This window comes from Chiloscyllium plagiosum, unplaced genomic scaffold, assembly GCF_037043375.1.
Source record: "Chiloscyllium plagiosum isolate Xiang-an unplaced genomic scaffold, Cpla_swu_hap1 HiC_scaffold_55, whole genome shotgun sequence".
NCBI lineage: Eukaryota > Metazoa > Chordata > Chondrichthyes > Orectolobiformes > Hemiscylliidae > Chiloscyllium > Chiloscyllium plagiosum.
Genome location: NW_028270194.1, coordinates 986,543 through 1,007,319, shown reverse-complemented (window position 1 = coordinate 1,007,319; position 20,777 = coordinate 986,543). Strand labels below are relative to the sequence as shown.

Here is a 20,777-nt window from a genome sequence, read left to right as displayed (position 1 = left end):
CGTGGCTCTCCAGTAGCGGAGCCATCGAGACAAAGAGGCCGAATGTTGGCTGCCAAGAGCAAGACATACCGGGCTTTGCCGACCTCCTGACGCCACGGCTCTGCGGCACCGCGAGTGGGCCGTGTCTCTGCACGGGCCGGAGCCCAGCATGTAACGGGCGACGTGCATGATTGTGGATTGAAAGCCGATATCCTGGCCTCACTTGAGCTGCAGCTTTCTGACAAGGCTTGTTCTGTGGCTCGCAGCACCTTGAAAACCGGCCTATTTGGGCACCCGGTATGCCACTCGGCTGTCGGCTGGCCTTCTTAGCGTAGTAGGCAGCGCGTCAGTCTCATAATCTGAAGGTCCTGAGTTCAATCCTCAGAGAAGGCAAGACTGTGGCCTTTGCCACCGTGCGTGTTTTCTTTCTCTCCGCGGGCAAGAATATTTGCTTTGGACGGCTTCACGCCTGATTTGAGCTGACCACACCAGAGCAAACGCGCTGCTGCAAGGTTTAACATCTGGGCGACACGTGCTCAACTTTTTGTTCTGCGCAGCATTTTGTAAACTCACCATCGTGCCATCTGTGCAGCAGCAAAGACTGGAGCCACATGCAGGGTTCACGCGAGGTCACACTGCTTGCGTCCCAAACGTGTCCCCAGGAAAAGCATTGTGGAGAATGTGGGCATCGATCCCACAACCTCTCGCATGCTAAGCGAGCGCTCTACCATTTGAGCTAATTCCCCTATGCTTGATGCTCACCTCAGCCCCATGGTGCTTCGGAACGATGAGCTGAGAGCAGCAGGCGATTTCCTCTCGAGATTGTACGCTGTATTCAGCCGAACAACGCGATGCGACTATCGGCACATCCGAGCAGCAGCAGCACGAGCGCGAAGTCTTCTGGAAATCATGGTGCCGCCGAAAGAATCGCCAGCGAGACGCTCTGAGATTCCAGAATCCAAAGGAACCGATCGGCACGAGCAGTCACAACAAGTGTGAGGTAGCACTCGAGAGCGCTGTCTGACTGATTGGAGACTTGCGACACTTTCAAGTGAGTGCTGACTGACTGCGTGGATGTTGTGTTCCTCCAGAGGGCTCCCTGCTGCTCGTGGTTTGCAACTGCAGACGTCACAGCACACCAACAGGCAGAATTCTCTGAAGAAGAAGAAGGTGTATTTTGGAGAAAGAGAACACTGGGGGCTGTTACCAGACAAAAAAAAGAGGGCTTCTCCTTCATCCTCGTGAGCTGCAGCCATGCGGTCAGGTTCCGCAAAGTGCTGCTTTCAGATACACGCCAAGCAGGCCGAGATGCAAATAGCAACCGCCACTCGTCTGAAGCAGCACCCGCGAGCCCTGTCTGACCGGTAGGGCCTTTCCTTAGTGCTGACCTGCTCGGATGCGTTGCTGTTCAACTTGTGCAACTGTGGAAGTGGCACACCCCGTGCAGGCCAAATTTCAAGAAGAAGAAACGAAGAGAAGTCCACAGCCAGTTTTCCGACAGGAATGGAAGGCTCCTTCGTCCGGACATTGACATAGTAAGTTGTCATCGAGCAGTTTAGAGCGCTTTGCTTGGAAGGAGTCATAGAGTCATAGAGATGTACATCACGGAAAGAGACCCTTCGGTCGGACCGTTCCGACCAGATATCCCATCCCAATCTAGTCGTACCTGCCGGCACCCGGGCCATATCCCTCCAAACCCTTCCTATTTATATAGCCATCCAGATGCCTTTTAAATGTTGCAATCGTACTAGCCTCCGCCACTTCCTCTGGCAGCTCATTCCATACACGTACCACCCTCTGTGTGAAAAAGGTGCCCCTTAGTTCTCTTTCATATCTTTTCCCTCTCACCCTAAACCTCTGCCCTCTAGTGCTGGTCTCCCGCACCCCAGGGAAAAGACTTTGTCTATTTATCCTATCTATACGCCTCATGATTTTATATCAATGATATAAATATCTCAGCAAGGGGCCCAGCAATCACTTCCGTAGCTTCCCACAGACCTGCTCAGGTCCTGGGCATTTATCCACTTGTATGCGTTTCAAGGCATCCAGCATTCCTCCCCTGCAATGTGGACAATTTACAAGATGTCACCATCCATTTCCCTATATTCTATACTTCTCCCTACATTCTATCCTTTTCCACAGTAAACACTGATGCAAACTACTCGTTTAGTATCGCCCACCCCCCACCTCTCCTGCGGCTCGACACAAAGGCCGCTGTGCTGATCATTGAGGGGCCCTATTCTCTCCCTAGTCACCCTTTTGTCCTTATAATGTATTTGTAAAAACCCTTTGGATTTTCCTTAACTCTATCTGCCAAAGCTATCTCAGGTCCCCTTTTTGCCCTCCTGATTTCCCGACTGTCTTTATACTCTGGTAAGGATTCACTCGATCTATCCTGTCTATACCTGACATGTGCTTCCTTCTTTTTCTTAACCAAACCCTCATTTTCTTAGGCTCTTTGGTAAACGGAAGCACCTCCCTTCTTGCTGAGCAAAGGATCTTAGTGCGCTGTGGCGTGGCTCTCCAGTAGCGGAGCCATCGAGACAAAGAGGCCGAATGTTGGCTGCCAAGAGCAAGACATACCGGGCTTTGCCGACCTCCTGACGCCACGGCTCTGCGGCACCGCGAGTGGGCCGTGTCTCTGCACGGGCCGGAGCCCAGCATGTAACGGGCGACGTGCATGATTGTGGATTGAAAGCCGATATCCTGGCCTCACTTGAGCTGCAGCTTTCTGACAAGGCTTGTTCTGTGGCTCGCAGCACCTTGAAAACCGGCCTATTTGGGCACCCGGTATGCCACTCGGCTGTCGGCTGGCCTTCTTAGCGCAGTAGGCAGCGCGTCAGTCTCATAATCTGAAGGTCCTGAGTTCAATCCTCAGAGAAGGCAAGACTGTGGCCTTTGCCACCGTGCGTGTTTTCTTTCTATCCGCGGGCAAGAATATTTGCTTTGGACGGCTTCACGCCTGATTTGAGCTGACCACACCAGAGCAAACGCGCTGCTGCAAGGTTTAACATCTGGGCGACACGTGCTCAACTTTTTGTTCTGCGCAGCATTTTGTAAACTCACCATCGTGCCATCTGTGCAGCAGCAAAGACTGGAGCCACATGCAGGGTTCACGCGAGGTCACACTGCTTGCGTCACAAACGTGTCCCCAGGAAAAGCATTGTGGAGAATGTGGGCATCGATCCCACAACCTCTCGCATGCTAAGCGAGCGCTCTACCATTTGAGCTAATTCCCCTATGCTAGATGCTCACCTCAGCCCCATGGTGCTTCGGGACGATGAGCTGAGAGCAGCAGGCGATTTCCTCTCGAGATTGTACGCAGTATTCAGCCGAACAACGCGATGCGACTATCGGCACATCCGAGCAGCAGCAGCACGAGCGCGAAGTCTTCTGGAAAACACGGTGCCGCCGAAAGAATCGCCAGCGAGACGCTCTGAGATTCCAGAATCCAAAGGAACCGATCGGCACGAGCAGTCACAACAAGTGTGAGGTAGCACTCGAGAGCGCTGTCTGACTGATTGGAGACTTGCGACACTTTCAAGTGAGTGCTGACTGACTGCGTGGATGTTGTGTTCCTCCAGAGGGCTCCCTGCTGCTCGTGGTTTGCAACTGCAGACGTCACAGCACACCAACAGGCAGAATTCTCTGAAGAAGAAGAAGGTGTATTTTGGAGAAAGAGAACACTGGGGGCTGTTACCAGACAAAAAAAGAGGGCTTCTCCTTCATCCTCGTGAGCTGCAGCCATGCGGTCAGGTTCCGCAAAGTGCTGCTTTCAGATACACGCCAAGCAGGCCGAGATGCAAATAGCAACCGCCACTCGTCTGAAGCAGCACCCGCGAGCCCTGTCTGACCGGTAGGGCCTTTCCTTAGTGCTGACCTGCTCGGATGCGTTGCTGTTCAACTTGTGCAACTGTGGAAGTGGCACACCCCGTGCAGGCCAAATTTCAAGAAGAAGAAACGAAGAGAAGTCCACAGCCAGTTTTCCGACAGGAATGGAAGGCTCCTTCGTCCGGACATTGACATAGTAAGTTGTCATCGAGCAGTTTAGAGCGCTGCTTCGCGGGAAAACTTTGCTTGGAAGGAGTCATAGAGTCATAGAGATGTACATCACGGAAAGAGACCCTTCGGTCGGACCGTTCCGACCAGATATCCCATCCCAATCTAGTCGTACCTGCCGGCACCCGGGCCATATCCCTCCAAACCCTTCCTATTTATATAGCCATCCAGATGCCTTTTAAATGTTGCAATCGTACTAGCCTCCGCCACTTCCTCTGGCAGCTCATTCCATACACGTACCACCCTCTGTGTGAAAAAGGTGCCCCTTAGTTCTCTTTCATATCTTTTCCCTCTCACCCTAAACCTCTGCCCTCTAGTGCTGGTCTCCCGCACCCCAGGGAAAAGACTTTGTCTATTTATCCTATCTATACGCCTCATGATTTTATATCAATGATATAAATATCTCAGCAAGGGGCCCAGCAATCACTTCCGTAGCTTCCCACAGACCTGCTCAGGTCCTGGGCATTTATCCACTTGTATGCGTTTCAAGGCATCCAGCATTCCTCCCCTGCAATGTGGACAATTTACAAGATGTCACCATCCATTTCCCTATATTCTATACTTCTCCCTACATTCTATCCTTTTCCACAGTAAACACTGATGCAAACTACTCGTTTAGTATCGCCCACCCCCCACCTCTCCTGCGGCTCGACACAAAGGCCGCTGTGCTGATCATTGAGGGGCCCTATTCTCTCCCTAGTCACCCTTTTGTCCTTATAATGTATTTGTAAAAACCCTTTGGATTTTCCTTAACTCTATCTGCCAAAGCTATCTCAGGTCCCCTTTTTGCCCTCCTGATTTCCCGACTGTCTTTATACTCTGGTAAGGATTCACTCGATCTATCCTGTCTATACCTGACATGTGCTTCCTTCTTTTTCTTAACCAAACCCTCATTTTCTTAGGCTCTTTGGTAAACGGAAGCACCTCCCTTCTTGCTGAGCAAAGGATCTTAGTGCGCTGTGGCGTGGCTCTCCAGTAGCGGAGCCATCGAGACAAAGAGGCCGAATGTTGGCTGCCAAGAGCAAGACATACCGGGCTTTGCCGACCTCCTGACGCCACGGCTCTGCGGCACCGCGAGTGGGCCGTGTCTCTGCACGGGCCGGAGCCCAGCATGTAACGGGCGACGTGCATGATTGTGGATTGAAAGCCGATATCCTGGCCTCACTTGAGCTGCAGCTTTCTGACAAGGCTTGTTCTGTGGCTCGCAGCACCTTGAAAACCGGCCTATTTGGGCACCCGGTATGCCACTCGGCTGTCGGCTGGCCTTCTTAGCGTAGTAGGCAGCGCGTCAGTCTCATAATCTGAAGGTCCTGAGTTCAATCCTCAGAGAAGGCAAGACTGTGGCCTTTGCCACCGTGCGTGTTTTCTTTCTCTCCGCGGGCAAGAATATTTGCTTTGGACGGCTTCACGCCTGATTTGAGCTGACCACACCAGAGCAAACGCGCTGCTGCAAGGTTTAACATCTGGGCGACACGTGCTCAACTTTTTGTTCTGCGCAGCATTTTGTAAACTCACCATCGTGCCATCTGTGCAGCAGCAAAGACTGGAGCCACATGCAGGGTTCACGCGAGGTCACACTGCTTGCGTCCCAAACGTGTCCCCAGGAAAAGCATTGTGGAGAATGTGGGCATCGATCCCACAACCTCTCGCATGCTAAGCGAGCGCTCTACCATTTGAGCTAATTCCCCTATGCTTGATGCTCACCTCAGCCCCATGGTGCTTCGGAACGATGAGCTGAGAGCAGCAGGCGATTTCCTCTCGAGATTGTACGCTGTATTCAGCCGAACAACGCGATGCGACTATCGGCACATCCGAGCAGCAGCAGCACGAGCGCGAAGTCTTCTGGAAAACATGGTGCCGCCGAAAGAATCGCCAGCGAGACGCTCTGAGATTCCAGAATCCAAAGGAACCGATCGGCACGAGCAGTCACAACAAGTGTGAGGTAGCACTCGAGAGCGCTGTCTGACTGATTGGAGACTTGCGACACTTTCAAGTGAGTGCTGACTGACTGCGTGGATGTTGTGTTCCTCCAGAGGGCTCCCTGCTGCTCGTGGTTTGCAACTGCAGACGTCACAGCACACCAACAGGCAGAATTCTCTGAAGAAGAAGAAGGTGTATTTTGGAGAAAGAGAACACTGGGGGCTGTTACCAGACAAAAAAAAGAGGGCTTCTCCTTCATCCTCGTGAGCTGCAGCCATGCGGTCAGGTTCCGCAAAGTGCTGCTTTCAGATACACGCCAAGCAGGCCGAGATGCAAATAGCAACCGCCACTCGTCTGAAGCAGCACCCGCGAGCCCTGTCTGACCGGTAGGGCCTTTCCTTAGTGCTGACCTGCTCGGATGCGTTGCTGTTCAACTTGTGCAACTGTGGAAGTGGCACACCCCGTGCAGGCCAAATTTCAAGAAGAAGAAACGAAGAGAAGTCCACAGCCAGTTTTCCGACAGGAATGGAAGGCTCCTTCGTCCGGACATTGACATAGTAAGTTGTCATCGAGCAGTTTAGAGCGCTTTGCTTGGAAGGAGTCATAGAGTCATAGAGATGTACATCACGGAAAGAGACCCTTCGGTCGGACCGTTCCGACCAGATATCCCATCCCAATCTAGTCGTACCTGCCGGCACCCGGGCCATATCCCTCCAAACCCTTCCTATTTATATAGCCATCCAGATGCCTTTTAAATGTTGCAATCGTACTAGCCTCCGCCACTTCCTCTGGCAGCTCATTCCATACACGTACCACCCTCTGTGTGAAAAAGGTGCCCCTTAGTTCTCTTTCATATCTTTTCCCTCTCACCCTAAACCTCTGCCCTCTAGTGCTGGTCTCCCGCACCCCAGGGAAAAGACTTTGTCTATTTATCCTATCTATACGCCTCATGATTTTATATCAATGATATAAATATCTCAGCAAGGGGCCCAGCAATCACTTCCGTAGCTTCCCACAGACCTGCTCAGGTCCTGGGCATTTATCCACTTGTATGCGTTTCAAGGCATCCAGCATTCCTCCCCTGCAATGTGGACAATTTACAAGATGTCACCATCCATTTCCCTATATTCTATACTTCTCCCTACATTCTATCCTTTTCCACAGTAAACACTGATGCAAACTACTCGTTTAGTATCGCCCACCCCCCACCTCTCCTGCGGCTCGACACAAAGGCCGCTGTGCTGATCATTGAGGGGCTCTATTCTCTCCCTAGTCACCCTTTTGTCCTTATAATGTATTTGTAAAAACCCTTTGGATTTTCCTTAACTCTATCTGCCAAAGCTATCTCAGGTCCCCTTTTTGCCCTCCTGATTTCCCGACTGTCTTTATACTCTGGTAAGGATTCACTCGATCTATCCTGTCTATACCTGACATGTGCTTCCTTCTTTTTCTTAACCAAACCCTCATTTTCTTAGGCTCTTTGGTAAACGGAAGCACCTCCCTTCTTGCTGAGCAAAGGATCTTAGTGCGCTGTGGCGTGGCTCTCCAGTAGCGGAGCCATCGAGACAAAGAGGCCGAATGTTGGCTGCCAAGAGCAAGACATACCGGGCTTTGCCGACCTCCTGACGCCACGGCTCTGCGGCACCGCGAGTGGGCCGTGTCTCTGCACGGGCCGGAGCCCAGCATGTAACGGGCGACGTGCATGATTGTGGATTGAAAGCCGATATCCTGGCCTCACTTGAGCTGCAGCTTTCTGACAAGGCTTGTTCTGTGGCTCGCAGCACCTTGAAAACCGGCCTATTTGGGCACCCGGTATGCCACTCGGCTGTCGGCTGGCCTTCTTAGCGCAGTAGGCAGCGCGTCAGTCTCATAATCTGAAGGTCCTGAGTTCAATCCTCAGAGAAGGCAAGACTGTGGCCTTTGCCACCGTGCGTGTTTTCTTTCTCTCCGCGGGCAAGAATATTTGCTTTGGACGGCTTCACGCCTGATTTGAGCTGACCACACCAGAGCAAACGCGCTGCTGCAAGGTTTAACATCTGGGCGACACGTGCTCAACTTTTTGTTCTGCGCAGCATTTTGTAAACTCACCATCATGCCATCTGTGCAGCAGCAAAGACTGGAGCCACATGCAGGGTTCACGCGAGGTCACACTGCTTGCGTCACAAACGTGTCCCCAGGAAAAGCATTGTGGAGAATGTGGGCATCGATCCCACAACCTCTCGCATGCTAAGCGAGCGCTCTACCATTTGAGCTAATTCCCCTATGCTAGATGCTCACCTCAGCCCCATGGTGCTTCAGGACGATGAGCTGAGAGCAGCAGGCGATTTCCTCTCGAGATTGTACGCAGTATTCAGCCGAACAACGCGATGCGACTATCGGCACATCCGAGCAGCAGCAGCACGAGCGCGAAGTCTTCTGGAAAACACGGTGCGGCCGAAAGAATCGCCAGCGAGACGCTCTGAGATTCCAGAATCCAAAGGAACCGATCGGCACGAGCAGTCACAACAAGTGTGAGGTAGCACTCGAGAGCGCTGTCTGACTGATTGGAGACTTGCGACACTTTCAAGTGAGTGCTGACTGACTGCGTGGATGTTGTGTTCCTCCAGAGGGCTCCCTGCTGCTCGTGGTTTGCAACTGCAGACGTCACAGCACACCAACAGGCAGAATTCTCTGAAGAAGAAGAAGGTGTATTTTGGAGAAAGAGAACACTGGGGGCTGTTACCAGACAAAAAAAGAGGGCTTCTCCTTCATCCTCGTGAGCTGCAGCCATGCGGTCAGGTTCCGCAAAGTGCTGCTTTCAGATACACGCCAAGCAGGCCGAGATGCAAATAGCAACCGCCACTCGTCTGAAGCAGCACCCGCGAGCCCTGTCTGACCGGTAGGGCCTTTCCTTAGTGCTGACCTGCTCGGATGCGTTGCTGTTCAACTTGTGCAACTGTGGAAGTGGCACACCCCGTGCAGGCCAAATTTCAAGAAGAAGAAACGAAGAGAAGTCCACAGCCAGTTTTCCGACAGGAATGGAAGGCTCCTTCGTCCGGACATTGACATAGTAAGTTGTCATCGAGCAGTTTAGAGCGCTGCTTCGCGGGAAAACTTTGCTTGGAAGGAGTCATAGAGTCATAGAGATGTACATCACGGAAAGAGACCCTTCGGTCGGACCGTTCCGACCAGATATCCCATCCCAATCTAGTCGTACCTGCCGGCACCCGGGCCATATCCCTCCAAACCCTTCCTATTTATATAGCCATCCAGATGCCTTTTAAATGTTGCAATCGTACTAGCCTCCGCCACTTCCTCTGGCAGCTCATTCCATACACGTACCACCCTCTGTGTGAAAAAGGTGCCCCTTAGTTCTCTTTCATATCTTTTCCCTCTCACCCTAAACCTCTGCCCTCTAGTGCTGGTCTCCCGCACCCCAGGGAAAAGACTTTGTCTATTTATCCTATCTATACGCCTCATGATTTTATATCAATGATATAAATATCTCAGCAAGGGGCCCAGCAATCACTTCCGTAGCTTCCCACAGACCTGCTCAGGTCCTGGGCATTTATCCACTTGTATGCGTTTCAAGGCATCCAGCATTCCTCCCCTGCAATGTGGACAATTTACAAGATGTCACCATCCATTTCCCTATATTCTATACTTCTCCCTACATTCTATCCTTTTCCACAGTAAACACTGATGCAAACTACTCGTTTAGTATCGCCCACCCCCCACCTCTCCTGCGGCTCGACACAAAGGCCGCTGTGCTGATCATTGAGGGGCCCTATTCTCTCCCTAGTCACCCTTTTGTCCTTATAATGTATTTGTAAAAACCCTTTGGATTTTCCTTAACTCTATCTGCCAAAGCTATCTCAGGTCCCCTTTTTGCCCTCCTGATTTCCCGACTGTCTTTATACTCTGGTAAGGATTCACTCGATCTATCCTGTCTATACCTGACATGTGCTTCCTTCTTTTTCTTAACCAAACCCTCATTTTCTTAGGCTCTTTGGTAAACGGAAGCACCTCCCTTCTTGCTGAGCAAAGGATCTTAGTGCGCTGTGGCGTGGCTCTCCAGTAGCGGAGCCATCGAGACAAAGAGGCCGAATGTTGGCTGCCAAGAGCAAGACATACCGGGCTTTGCCGACCTCCTGACGCCACGGCTCTGCGGCACCGCGAGTGGGCCGTGTCTCTGCACGGGCCGGAGCCCAGCATGTAACGGGCGACGTGCATGATTGTGGATTGAAAGCCGATATCCTGGCCTCACTTGAGCTGCAGCTTTCTGACAAGGCTTGTTCTGTGGCTCGCAGCACCTTGAAAACCGGCCTATTTGGGCACCCGGTATGCCACTCGGCTGTCGGCAGCGCGTCAGTCTCATAATCTGATGGTCCTGAGTTCAATCCTCAGAGAAGGCAAGACTGTGGCCTTTGCCACCGTGCGTGTTTTCTTTCTCTCCGCGGGCAAGAATATTTACTTTGGACGGCTTCACGCCTGATTTGAGCTGACCACACCAGAGCAAACGCGCTGCTGCAAGGTTTAACATCTGGGCGACACGTGCTCAACTTTTTGTTCTGCGCAGCATTTTGTAAACTCACCATCGTGCCATCTGTGCAGCAGCAAAGACTGGAGCCACATGCAGGGTTCACGCGAGGTCACACTGCTTGCGTCCCAAACGTGTCCCCAGGAAAAGCATTGTGGAGAATGTGGGCATCGATCCCACTACCTCTTGCATGCTAAGCGAGCGCTCTACCATTTGAGCTAATTCCCCTATGCTAGGCGCTCACCTCAGCCCCATGGTGCTTCGGGACGATGAGCTGAGAGCAGCAGGCGATTTCCTCTCGAGATTGTACGCAGTATTCAGCCGAACAACGCGATGCGACTATCGGCACATCCGAGCAGCAGCAGCACGAGCGCGAAGTCTTCTGGAAAACACGGTGCCGCCGAAAGAATCGCCAGCGAGACGCTCTGAGATTCCAGAATCCAAAGGAACCGATCGGCACGAGCAGTCACAACAAGTGTGAGGTAGCACTCGAGAGCGCTGTCTGACTGATTGGAGACTTGCGACACTTTCAAGTGAGTGCTGACTGACTGCGTGGATGTTGTGTTCCTCCAGAGGGCTCCCTGCTGCTCGTGGTTTGCAACTGCAGACGTCACAGCACACCAACAGGCAGAATTCTCTGAAGAAGAAGAAGGTGTATTTTGGAGAAAGAGAACACTGGGGGCTGTTACCAGACAAAAAAAGAGGGCTTCTCCTTCATCCTCGTGAGCTGCAGCCATGCGGTCAGGTTCCGCAAAGTGCTGCTTTCAGATACACGCCAAGCAGGCCGAGATGCAAATAGCAACCGCCACTCGTCTGAAGCAGCACCCGCGAGCCCTGTCTGACCGGTAGGGCCTTTCCTTAGTGCTGACCTGCTCGGATGCGTTGCTGTTCAACTTGTGCAACTGTGGAAGTGGCACACCCCGTGCAGGCCAAATTTCAAGAAGAAGAAACGAAGAGAAGTCCACAGCCAGTTTTCCGACAGGAATGGAAGGCTCCTTCGTCCGGACATTGACATAGTAAGTTGTCATCGAGCAGTTTAGAGCGCTGCTTCGCGGGAAAACTTTGCTTGGAAGGAGTCATAGAGTCATAGAGATGTACATCACGGAAAGAGACCCTTCGGTCGGACCGTTCCGACCAGATATCCCATCCCAATCTAGTCGTACCTGCCGGCACCCGGGCCATATCCCTCCAAACCCTTCCTATTTATATAGCCATCCAGATGCCTTTTAAATGTTGCAATTGTACTAGCCTCCGCCACTTCCTCTGGCAGCTCATTCCATACACGTACCACCCTCTGTGTGAAAAAGGTGCCCCTTAGTTCTCTTTCATATCTTTTCCCTCTCACCCTAAACCTCTGCCCTCTAGTGCTGGTCTCCCGCACCCCAGGGAAAAGACTTTGTCTATTTATCCTATCTATACGCCTCATGATTTTATATCAATGATATAAATATCTCAGCAAGGGGCCCAGCAATCACTTCCGTAGCTTCCCACAGACCTGCTCAGGTCCTGGGCATTTATCCACTTGTATGCGTTTCAAGGCATCCAGCATTCCTCCCCTGCAATGTGGACAATTTACAAGATGTCACCATCCATTTCCCTATATTCTATACTTCTCCCTACATTCTATCCTTTTCCACAGTAAACACTGATGCAAACTACTCGTTTAGTATCGCCCACCCCCCACCTCTCCTGCGGCTCGACACAAAGGCCGCTGTGCTGATCATTGAGGGGCCCTATTCTCTCCCTAGTCACCCTTTTGTCCTTATAATGTATTTGTAAAAACCCTTTGGATTTTCCTTAACTCTATCTGCCAAAGCTATCTCAGGTCCCCTTTTTGCCCTCCTGATTTCCCGACTGTCTTTATACTCTGGTAAGGATTCACTCGATCTATCCTGTCTATACCTGACATGTGCTTCCTTCTTTTTCTTAACCAAACCCTCATTTTCTTAGGCTCTTTGGTAAACGGAAGCACCTCCCTTCTTGCTGAGCAAAGGATCTTAGTGCGCTGTGGCGTGGCTCTCCAGTAGCGGAGCCATCGAGACAAAGAGGCCGAATGTTGGCTGCCAAGAGCAAGACATACCGGGCTTTGCCGACCTCCTGACGCCACGGCTCTGCGGCACCGCGAGTGGGCCGTGTCTCTGCACGGGCCGGAGCCCAGCATGTAACGGGCGACGTGCATGATTGTGGATTGAAAGCCGATATCCTGGCCTCACTTGAGCTGCAGCTTTCTGACAAGGCTTGTTCTGTGGCTCGCAGCACCTTGAAAACCGGCCTATTTGGGCACCCGGTATGCCACTCGGCTGTCGGCTGGCCTTCTTAGCGCAGTCGGCAGCGCGTCAGTCTCATAATCTGAAGGTCCTGAGTTCAATCCTCAGAGAAGGCAAGACTGTGGCCTTTGCCACCGTGCGTGTTTTCTTTCTCTCCGCGGGCAAGAGTATTTGCTTTGGACGGCTTCACGCCTGATTTGAGCTGACCACACCAGAGCAAACGCGCTGCTGCAAGGTTTAACATCTGGGCGACACGTGCTCAACTTTTTGTTCTGCGCAGCATTTTGTAAACTCACCATCGTGCCATCTGTGCAGCAGCAAAGACTGGAGCCACATGCAGGGTTCACGCGAGGTCACACTGCTTGCGTCCCAAACGTGTCCCCAGGAAAAGCATTGTGGAGAATGTGGGCATCGATCCCACTACCTCTCGCATGCTAAGCGAGCGCTCTACCATTTGAGCTAATTCCCCTATGCTAGGTGCTCACCTCAGCCCCATGGTGCTTCGGAACGATGAGCTGAGAGCAGCAGGCGATTTCCTCTCGAGATTGTACGCTGTATTCAGCCGAACAACGCGATGCGACTATCGGCACATCCGAGCAGCAGCAGCACGAGCGCGAAGTCTTCTGGAAAACACGGTGCCGCCGAAAGAATCGCCAGCGAGCCGCTCTGAGATTCCAGAATCCAAAGGAACCGATCGGCACGAGCAGTCACAACAAGTGTGAGGTAGCACTCGAGAGCGCTGTCTGACTGATTGGAGACTTGCGACACTTTCAAGTGAGTGCTGACTGACTGCGTGGATGTTGTGTTCCTCCAGAGGGCTCCCTGCTGCTCGTGGTTTGCAACTGCAGACGTCACAGCACACCAACAGGCAGAATTCTCTGAAGAAGAAGAAGGTGTATTTTGGAGAAAGAGAACACTGGGGGCTGTTACCAGACAAAAAAAGAGGGCTTCTCCTTCATCCTCGTGAGCTGCAGCCATGCGGTCAGGTTCCGCAAAGTGCTGCTTTCAGATACACGCCAAGCAGGCCGAGATGCAAATAGCAACCGCCACTCGTCTGAAGCAGCACCCGCGAGCCCTGTCTGACCGGTAGGGCCTTTCCTTAGTGCTGACCTGCTCGGATGCGTTGCTGTTCAACTTGTGCAACTGTGGAAGTGGCACACCCCGTGCTGGCCAAACGAAGAGAAGTCCACAGCCAGTTTTCCGACAGGAATGGAAGGCTCCTTCGTCCGGACATTGACATAGTAAGTTGTCATCGAGCAGTTTAGAGCGCTGCTTCGCGGGAAAACTTTGCTTGGAAGGAGTCATAGAGTCATAGAGATGTACATCACGGAAAGAGACCCTTCGGTCGGACCGTTCCGACCAGATATCCCATCCCAATCTAGTCGTACCTGCCGGCACCCGGGCCATATCCCTCCAAACCCTTCCTATTTATATAGCCATCCAGATGCCTTTTAAATGTTGCAATTGTACTAGCCTCCGCCACTTCCTCTGGCAGCTCATTCCATACACGTACCACCCTCTGTGTGAAAAAGGTGCCCCTTAGTTCTCTTTCATATCTTTTCCCTCTCACCCTAAACCTCTGCCCTCTAGTGCTGGTCTCCCGCACCCCAGGGAAAAGACTTTGTCTATTTATCCTATCTATACGCCTCATGATTTTATATCAATGATATAAATATCTCAGCAAGGGGCCCAGCAATCACTTCCCTAGCTTCCCACAGACCTGCTCAGGTCCTGGGCATTTATCCACTTGTATGCGTTTCAAGGCATCCAGCATTCCTCCTCTGCAATGTGGACAATTTACAAGATGTCACCATCCATTTCCCTATATTCTATACTTCTCCCTACATTCTATCCTTTTCCACAGTAAACACTGATGCAAACTACTCGTTTAGTATCGCCCAGCCCCCCACCCCCCCCCCACCCCCCACCTCTCCTGCGGCTCGACACAAAGGCCGCTGTGCTGATCATTGAGGGGCCCTATTCTCTCCCTAGTCACCCTTTTGTCCTTATAATGTATTTGTAAAAACCCTTTGGATTTTCCTTAACTCTATCTGCCAAAGCTATCTCAGGTCCCCTTTTTGCCCTCCTGATTTCCCGACTGTCTTTATACTCTGGTAAGGATTCACTCGATCTATCCTGTCTATACCTGACATGTGCTTCCTTCTTTTTCTTAACCAAACCCTCATTTTCTTAGGCTCTTTGGTAAACGGAAGCACCTCCCTTCTTGCTGAGCAAAGGATCTTAGTGCGCTGTGGCGTGGCTCTCCAGTAGCGGAGCCATCGAGACAAAGAGGCCGAATGTTGGCTGCCAAGAGCAAGACATACCGGGCTTTGCCGACCTCCTGACGCCACGGCTCTGCGGCACCGCGAGTGGGCCGTGTCTCTGCACGGGCCGGAGCCCAGCATGTAACGGGCGACGTGCATGATTGTGGATTGAAAGCCGATATCCTGGCCTCACTTGAGCTGCAGCTTTCTGACAAGGCTTGTTCTGTGGCTCGCAGCACCTTGAAAACCGGCCTATTTGGGCACCCGGTATGCCACTCGGCTGTCGGCAGCGCGTCAGTCTCATAATCTGATGGTCCTGAGTTCAATCCTCAGAGAAGGCAAGACTGTGGCCTTTGCCACCGTGCGTGTTTTCTTTCTCTCCGCGGGCAAGAATATTTACTTTGGACGGCTTCACGCCTGATTTGAGCTGACCACACCAGAGCAAACGCGCTGCTGCAAGGTTTAACATCTGGGCGACACGTGCTCAACTTTTTGTTCTGCGCAGCATTTTGTAAACTCACCATCGTGCCATCTGTGCAGCAGCAAAGACTGGAGCCACATGCAGGGTTCACGCGAGGTCACACTGCTTGCGTCCCAAACGTGTCCCCAGGAAAAGCATTGTGGAGAATGTGGGCATCGATCCCACTACCTCTTGCATGCTAAGCGAGCGCTCTACCATTTGAGCTAATTCCCCTATGCTAGGCGCTCACCTCAGCCCCATGGTGCTTCGGGACGATGAGCTGAGAGCAGCAGGCGATTTCCTCTCGAGATTGTACGCAGTATTCAGCCGAACAACGCGATGCGACTATCGGCACATCCGAGCAGCAGCAGCACGAGCGCGAAGTCTTCTGGAAAACACGGTGCCGCCGAAAGAATCGCCAGCGAGACGCTCTGAGATTCCAGAATCCAATGGAACCGATCGGCACGAGCAGTCACAACAAGTGTGAGGTAGCACTCGAGAGCGCTGTCTGACTGATTGGAGACTTGCGACACTTTCAAGTGAGTGCTGACTGACTGCGTGGATGTTGTGTTCCTCCAGAGGGCTCCCTGCTGCTCGTGGTTTGCAACTGCAGACGTCACAGCACACCAACTGGCAGAATTCTCTGAAGAAGAAGAAGGTGTATTTTGGAGAAAGAGAACACTGGGGGCTGTTACCAGACAAAAAAAGAGGGCTTCTCCTTCATCCTCGTGAGCTGCAGCCATGCGGTCAGGTTCCGCAAAGTGCTGCTTTCAGATACACGCCAAGCAGGCCGAGATGCAAATAGCAACCGCCACTCGTCTGAAGCAGCACCCGCGAGCCCTGTCTGACCGGTAGGGCCTTTCCTTAGTGCTGACCTGCTCGGATGCGTTGCTGTTCAACTTGTGCAACTGTGGAAGTGGCACACCCCGTGCAGGCCAAATTTCAAGAAGAAGAAACGAAGAGAATTCCACAGCCAGTTTTCCGACAGGAATGGAAGGCTCCTTCGTCCGGACATTGACATAGTAAGTTGTCATCGAGCAGTTTAGAGCGCTGCTTCGCGGGAAAACTTTGCTTGGAAGGAGTCATAGAGTCATAGAGATGTACATCACGGAAAGAGACCCTTCGGTCGGACCGTTCCGACCAGATATCCCATCCCAATCTAGTCGTACCTGCCGGCACCCGGGCCATATCCCTCCAAACCCTTCCTATTTATATAGCCATCCAGATGCCTTTTAAATGTTGCAATTGTACTAGCCTCCGCCACTTCCTCTGGCAGCTCATTCCATACACGTACCACCCTCTGTGTGAAAAAGGTGCCCCTTAGTTCTCTTTCATATCTTTTCCCTCTCACCCTAAACCTCTGCCCTCTCGTGCTGGTCTCCCGCACCCCAGGGAAAAGACTTTGTCTATTTATCCTATCTATACGCCTCATGATTTTATATCAATGATATAAATATCTCAGCAAGGGGCCCAGCAATCACTTCCGTAGCTTCCCACAGACCTGCTCAGGTCCTGGGCATTTATCCACTTGTATGCGTTTCAAGGCATCCAGCATTCCTCCCCTGCAATGTGGACAATTTACAAGATGTCACCATCCATTTCCCTATATTCTATACTTCTCCCTACATTCTATCCTTTTCCACAGTAAACACTGATGCAAACTACTCGTTTAGTATCGCCCACCCCCCACCTCTCCTGCGGCTCGACACAAAGGCCGCTGTGCTGATCATTGAGGGGCCCTATTCTCTCCCTAGTCACCCTTTTGTCCTTATAATGTATTTGTAAAAACCCTTTGGATTTTCCTTAACTCTATCTGCCAAAGCTATCTCAGGTCCCCTTTTTGCCCTCCTGATTTCCCGACTGTCTTTATACTCTGGTAAGGATTCACTCGATCTATCCTGTCTATACCTGACATGTGCTTCCTTCTTTTTCTTAACCAAACCCTCATTTTCTTAGGCTCTTTGGTAAACGGAAGCACCTCCCTTCTTGCTGAGCAAAGGATCTTAGTGCGCTGTGGCGTGGCTCTCCAGTAGCGGAGCCATCGAGACAAAGAGGCCGAATGTTGGCTGCCAAGAGCAAGACATACCGGGCTTTGCCGACCTCCTGACGCCACGGCTCTGCGGCACCGCGAGTGGGCCGTGTCTCTGCACGGGCCGGAGCCCAGCATGTAACGGGCGACGTGCGTGATTGTGGATTGAAAGCCGATATCCTGGCCTCACTTGAGCTGCAGCTTTCTGACAAGGCTTGTTCTGTGGCTCGCAGCACCTTGAAAACCGGCCTATTTGGGCACCCGGTATGCCACTCGGCTGTCGGCTGGCCTTCTTAGCGCAGTAGGCAGCGCGTCAGTCTCATAATCTGAAGGTCCTGAGTTCAATCCTCAGAGAAGGCAAGACTGTGGCCTTTGCCACCGTGCATGTTTTCTTTCTCTCCGCGGGCAAGAATATTTGCTTTGGACGGCTTCACGCCTGATTTGAGCTGACCACACCAGAGCAAACGCGCTGCTGCAAGGTTTAACATCTGGGCGACACGTGCTCAACTTTTTGTTCTGCGCAGCATTTTGTAAACTCACCATCGTGCCATCTGTGCAGCAGCAAAGACTGGAGCCACATGCAGGGTTCACGCGAGGTCACACTGCTTGCGTCCCAAACGTGTCCCCAGGAAAAGCATTGTGGAGAATGTGGGCATCGATCCCACTACCTCTCGCATGCTCAGCGAGCGCTCTACCATTTGAGCTAATTCCCCTATGCTAGATGCTCACCTCAGCCCCATGGTGCTTCGGAACGATGAGCTGAGAGCAGCAGGCGATTTCCTCTCGAGATTGTACGCTGTATTCAGCCGAACAACGCGATGCGACTATCGGCACATCCGAGCAGCAGCAGCACGAGCGCGAAGTCTTCTGGAAAACACGGTGCCGCCGAAAGAATCGCCAGCGAGACGCTCTGAGATTCCAGAATCCAAAGGAACCGATCGGCACGAGCAGTCACAACAAGTGTGAGGTAGCACTCGAGAGCGCTGTCTGACTGATTGGAGACTTGCGACACTTTCAAGTGAGTGCTGACTGACTGCGTGGATGTTGTGTTCCTCCAGAGGGCTCCCTGCTGCTCGTGGTTTGCAACTGCAGACGTCACAGCACACCAACAGGCAGAATTCTCTGAAGAAGAAGAAGGTGTATTTTGGAGAAAGAGAACACTGGGGGCTGTTACCAGACAAAAAAAGAGGGCTTCTCCTTCATCCTCGTGAGCTGCAGCCATGCGGTCAGGTTCCGCAAAGTGCTGCTTTCAGATACACGCCAAGCAGGCCGAGATGCAAATAGCAACCGCCACTCGTCTGAAGCAGCACCCGCGAGCCCTGTCTGACCGGTAGGGCCTTTCCTTAGTGCTGACCTGCTCGGATGCGTTGCTGTTCAACTTGTGCAACTGTGGAAGTGGCACACCCCGTGCAGGCCAAATTTCAAGAAGAAGAAACGAAGAGAAGTCCACAGCCAGTTTTCCGACAGGAATGGAAGGCTCCTTCGTCCGGACATTGACATAGTAAGTTGTCATCGAGCAGTTTAGAGCGCTGCTTCGCGGGAATACTTTGCTTGGAAGGAGTCATAGAGTCATAGAGATGTACATCACGGAAAGAGACCCTTCGGTCGGACCGTTCCGACCAGATATCCCATCCCAATCTAGTCGTACCTGCCGGCACCCGGGCCATATCCCTCCAAACCCTTCCTATTTATATAGCCATCCAGATGCCTTTTAAATGTTGCAATTGTACTAGCCTCCGCCACTTCCTCTGGCAGCTCATTCCATACACGTACCACCCTCTGTGTGAAAAAGGTGCCCCTTAGTTCTCTTTCATATCTTTTCCCTCTCACCCTAAACCTCTGCCCTCTCGTGCTGGTCTCCCGCACCCCAGGGAAAAGACTTTGTCTATTTATCCTATCTATACGCCTCATGATTTTATATCAATGATATAAATATCTCAGCAAGGGGCCCAGCAATCACTTCCCTAGCTTCCCACAGACCTGCTCAGGTCCTGGGCATTTATCCACTTGTATGCGTTTCAAGGCATCCAGCATTCCTCCTCTGCAATGTGGACAATTTACAAGATGTCACCATCCATTTCCCTATATTCTATACTTCTCCCTACATTCTATCCTTTTCCACAGTAAACACTGATGCAAACTACTCGTTTAGTATCGCCCAGCCCCCCCCACCCCCCACCTCTCCTGCGGCTCGACACAAAGGCCGCTGTGCTGATCATTGAGGGGCCCTATTCTCTCCCTAGTCACCCTTTTGTCCTTATAATGTATTTGTAAAAACCCTTTGGATTTTCCTTAACTCTATCTGCCAAAGCTATCTCAGGTCCCCTTTTTGCCCTCCTGATTTCCCGACTGTCTTTATACTCTGGTAAGGATTCACTCGATCTATCCTGTCTATACCTGACATGTGCTTCCTTCTTTTTCTTAACCAAACCCTCATTTTCTTAGGCTCTTTGGTAAACGGAAGCACCTCCCTTCTTGCTGAGCAAAGGATCTTAGTGCGCTGTGGCGTGGCTCTCCAGTAGCGGAGCCATCGAGACAAAGAGGCCGAATGTTGGCTGCCAAGAGCAAGACATACCGGGCTTTGCCGACCTCCTGACGCCACGGCTCTGCGGCACCGCGAGTGGGCCGTGTCTCTGCACGGGCCGGAGCCCAGCATGTAACGGGCGACGTGCGTGATTGTGGATTGAAAGCCGATATCCTGGCCTCACTTGAGCTGCAGCTTTCTGACAAGGCTTGTTCTGTGGCTCGCAGCACCTTGAAAACCGGCCTATTTGGGCACCCGGTATGCCACTCGGCTGTCGGCTGGCCTTCTTAGCGCAGTAGGCAGCGCGTCAGTCTCATAATCTGAAGGTCCTGAGTTCAATCCTCAGAGAAGGCAAGACTGTGGCCTTTGCCACCGTGCGTGTTTTCTTTCTCTCCGCGGGCAAGAATATTTGCTTTGGACGGCTTCACGCCTGATTTGAGCTGACCACACCAGAGCAAACGCGCTGCTGCAAGGTTTAACATCTGGGCGACACGTGCTCAACTTTTTGTTCTGCGCAGCATTTTGTAAACTCACCATCGTGCCATCTGTGCAGCAGCAAAGACTGGAGCCACATGCAGGGTTCACGCGAGGTCACACTGCTTGCGTCCCAAACGTGTCCCCAGGAAAAGCATTGTGGAGAATGTGGGCATCGATCCCACTACCTCTCGCATGCTCAGCGAGCGCTCTACCATTTGAGCTAATTCCCCTATGCTAGATGCTCACCTCAGCCCCATGGTGCTTCGGAACGATGAGCTG

General features: G+C 52.1%; 12 non-coding genes across 12 annotated transcripts; 7 read left to right on the top strand and 5 right to left on the bottom strand.

Annotated features, from left to right (window-relative positions):
- The first annotated feature begins 299 nt into the window (after positions 1 to 299).
- trnam-cau (transfer RNA methionine (anticodon CAU)) lies at positions 300 to 372 on the top strand. Its single transcript has one exon. It is a non-coding gene; the product is annotated as a tRNA-Met (tRNA).
- A 280-nt stretch (positions 373 to 652) lies between these two features.
- Positions 653 to 725, bottom strand: trnaa-agc (transfer RNA alanine (anticodon AGC)). Its single transcript has one exon. It is a non-coding gene; the product is annotated as a tRNA-Ala (tRNA).
- A 2,067-nt stretch (positions 726 to 2,792) lies between these two features.
- trnam-cau (transfer RNA methionine (anticodon CAU)) lies at positions 2,793 to 2,865 on the top strand. The gene has a single exon. It is a non-coding gene; the product is annotated as a tRNA-Met (tRNA).
- A 280-nt stretch (positions 2,866 to 3,145) lies between these two features.
- trnaa-agc (transfer RNA alanine (anticodon AGC)) lies at positions 3,146 to 3,218 on the bottom strand. Its single transcript has one exon. It is a non-coding gene; the product is annotated as a tRNA-Ala (tRNA).
- Positions 3,219 to 5,300: 2,082 nt separating this feature from the next.
- On the top strand, positions 5,301 to 5,373 carry trnam-cau (transfer RNA methionine (anticodon CAU)). The gene has a single exon. It is a non-coding gene; the product is annotated as a tRNA-Met (tRNA).
- Positions 5,374 to 5,653: 280 nt separating this feature from the next.
- On the bottom strand, positions 5,654 to 5,726 carry trnaa-agc (transfer RNA alanine (anticodon AGC)). The gene has a single exon. It is a non-coding gene; the product is annotated as a tRNA-Ala (tRNA).
- A 2,067-nt stretch (positions 5,727 to 7,793) lies between these two features.
- Positions 7,794 to 7,866, top strand: trnam-cau (transfer RNA methionine (anticodon CAU)). Its single transcript has one exon. It is a non-coding gene; the product is annotated as a tRNA-Met (tRNA).
- A 280-nt stretch (positions 7,867 to 8,146) lies between these two features.
- Positions 8,147 to 8,219, bottom strand: trnaa-agc (transfer RNA alanine (anticodon AGC)). The gene has a single exon. It is a non-coding gene; the product is annotated as a tRNA-Ala (tRNA).
- A 4,568-nt stretch (positions 8,220 to 12,787) lies between these two features.
- On the top strand, positions 12,788 to 12,860 carry trnam-cau (transfer RNA methionine (anticodon CAU)). The gene has a single exon. It is a non-coding gene; the product is annotated as a tRNA-Met (tRNA).
- A 280-nt stretch (positions 12,861 to 13,140) lies between these two features.
- On the bottom strand, positions 13,141 to 13,213 carry trnaa-agc (transfer RNA alanine (anticodon AGC)). The gene has a single exon. It is a non-coding gene; the product is annotated as a tRNA-Ala (tRNA).
- Positions 13,214 to 17,784: 4,571 nt separating this feature from the next.
- Positions 17,785 to 17,857, top strand: trnam-cau (transfer RNA methionine (anticodon CAU)). Its single transcript has one exon. It is a non-coding gene; the product is annotated as a tRNA-Met (tRNA).
- A 2,445-nt stretch (positions 17,858 to 20,302) lies between these two features.
- trnam-cau (transfer RNA methionine (anticodon CAU)) lies at positions 20,303 to 20,375 on the top strand. Its single transcript has one exon. It is a non-coding gene; the product is annotated as a tRNA-Met (tRNA).
- Positions 20,376 to 20,777: the final 402 nt, after the last annotated feature.